The sequence below is a fragment of the Procambarus clarkii genome, chromosome 40 (assembly GCF_040958095.1).
Source record: "Procambarus clarkii isolate CNS0578487 chromosome 40, FALCON_Pclarkii_2.0, whole genome shotgun sequence".
Taxonomy (NCBI): Eukaryota; Metazoa; Arthropoda; class Malacostraca; order Decapoda; family Cambaridae; genus Procambarus; species Procambarus clarkii.
Window position 1 is genome coordinate 5,232,724 of NC_091189.1, and position 2,934 is coordinate 5,235,657.

Below are 2,934 nucleotides of genomic sequence, written 5' to 3' on the forward strand. Positions count from 1 at the left end.
CACAACTTTTATTTCTGTTGGCGATAGAGACAGACTCAACTCTATCGCCTCGTCCAACAGAGCCTTATCTTACCTTGAGACTACCTTGAGGTGCTTCCGGGGCTTAGCGTCCCCGCGGCCCGGTCGTCGTCCAGGCCTTCTGGTTGCTGGACTGATCAACCAGGCTGTTAGACGCGACGCCTTACGACGCGACGTTAGACGCCTTACAGTGTGTCTCTGAGATACACAGAGCTCCCAGCATACCAAAGCTGAGGTATTTGACTTAAAGAGTGCACAATAAAATTACAAGAACGTAATGTGTCTATGATAAAATATAATGACGTCATATGAAGGAGAATCCAGGGATGTGGGTTCGATTCCGTTATAGGGCCACAGTAGTGTTTCGGAGTCCCGTCAGGTAGGGCGTAATTAAGGGAGAGCGAAAAGCCAGCGTCTATGGAACAAGAGGCCGCTGTGTGGCACAGTGGAAGCCGTGCAGGCATCTGAGTGGTCAGATGATCAGGACGTTCAACTTGTGCATTATTTAGGGACTCCTGAAACAGCGCAGAGAGATTTAGTCTTGACCCAAAGGGCGAGTTTACTGGGTTGTGTCAGTCATCATGACACTATAATTAACAAGGGGAAAAACAATGTCACATTGTTCTTCACGTGTTAATTTCTTCGTCATTTACACACACACACACACACACACACACACACACACACACACACACACACACACACACACACACACACACACACACACACACACACACATAATATATATACTTCAGATTTCATGTGCTTGCAGTGTGAGAGTGAGACGCTGCTGCATATTTTGTAGTGTCAAGCTCAGTGTTAAGGAACCTAATAGAAACATTCTCGCGAACCTCTTCTAGTGAGAATATTTGTGAGTTCCTGAAAGACCCGCGAGAATACCTTGTTCCCTTATTTACTAACACTTTATCGAATTGCTTCTTTTTTGGTCAGAAATGTCAGCTAAGATGTATTTCATTAAATGCTATTGAATAAAGGCGGAAGTACTAGACACTCCTCTTATTCAATTCTGTAAATTATACAATTCTGTAAATTCGTTTATCTGTTAAACTAGGGGAGTATCCGGCGTTCCCCGGGTCTGTTGATGTGGCGTCCATCATTGAATCTTATCTATCTATCTATCTATCTATCTATCTATCTATCTATCTGTCCTATCTATGCCCACCTAGACTAGCCCACCACAACTAGCTAGCCCCCCAGGACTGACCCACCACAACAAGCTAGCCCCCCAGGACTGGCCCACCACAACTAGCTAGCCCCCCAGGACTGACCCACCACAACAAGCTAGCCCCCCAGGACTGGCCCACCACAACAAGCTAGCCCCCCAGGACTAGCCCACCACAACTAGCTAGCCCCAGGACTGACCCACCACAACTAGCTAGCCCCCCAGGACTGACCCACCACAACTAGCTAGCCCCCCAGGACTGGCCCACCACAACTAGCTAGCCCCAGGACTGACCCACCACAACTAGCTAGCCCCCCAGGACTGGCCCACCACAACTAGCTAGCCCCCCAGGACTGACCCACCACAACTAGCTAGCCCCAGGACTGACCCACCACAACTAGCTAGCCCCCCAGGACTGGCCCACCACAACTAGCTAGCCCCCCAGGACTGACCCACCACAACTAGCTAGCCCCCCAGGACTGGCCCACCACAACTAGCTAGCCCCAGGACTGACCCACCACAACTAGCTAGCCCCCCAGGACTGGCCCACCACAACTAGCTAGCCCCAGGACTGACCCACCACAACTAGCTAGCCCCCCAGGACTGGCCCACCACAACTAGCTAGCCCCTCAGGACTGGCCCACCACAACTAGCTAGTCCCCCCCAGGACTGACCCACCACAACTAGCTAGTCCCCCCCAGGACTGACCCACCACAACTAGCTACCCCCCAGGACTGGCCCACCACAACTAGCTACCCCCCAGGACTGGCCCACCACAACTAGCTACCCCCCAGGACTGGCCCACCACAACTAGCTAGTCCCCCCCAGGACTGGCCCACCACAACTAGCTAGCCCCAGGACTGACTCACCACAACTAGCTAGTCCCCCAAGACTGGCCCACCACAACTAGCTAGCCCCCCAGGACTGGCCCACCACAACTAGCTAGCCCCCCAGGACTGGCCCACCACAACTAGCTACCCCCCAGGACTGGCCCACCACAACTAGCTAGTCCCCCCCAGGACTGGCCCACCACAACTAGCTAGCCCCAGGACTGACCCACCACAACTAGCTAGCCCCCCACGTCCCCCCAGGACTGGCCCACCACAACTAGCTAGCCCCAGGACTGACCCACCACAACTAGCTAGCCCCCCAGGACTGGCCCACCACAACTAGCTACCCCCCAGGACTGGCCACCACAACTAGCTAGTCCCCCCCAGGACTGGCCCACCACAACTAGCTAGCCCCAGGACTGACCCACCACAACTAGCTAGCCCCCCAGGACTGGCCCACCACAACTAGCTACCCCCCAGGACTGGCCCACCACAACTAGCTACCCCCCAGGACTGGCCCACCACAACTAGCTAGTCCCCCCCAGGACTGGCCCACCACAACTAGCTAGCCCCAGGACTGACCCACCACAACTAGCTAGTCCCCCACAGGACTGACCCACCACAACTAGCTACCCCCCAGGACTGGCCCACCACAACTAGCTACCCCCCAGGACTGGCCCACCACAACTAGCTAGTCCCCCCCAGGACTGGCCCACCACAACTAGCTAGCCCCAGGACTGACCCACCACAACTAGCTAGCCCCCCAGGACTGGCCCACCACAACTAGCTAGTCCCCCCCAGGACTGGCCCACCACAACTAGCTAGTCCCCCCCAGGACTGGCCCACCACAACTAGCTAGCCCCAGGACTGACCCACCACAACTAGCTAGCCCCCCAGGACTGG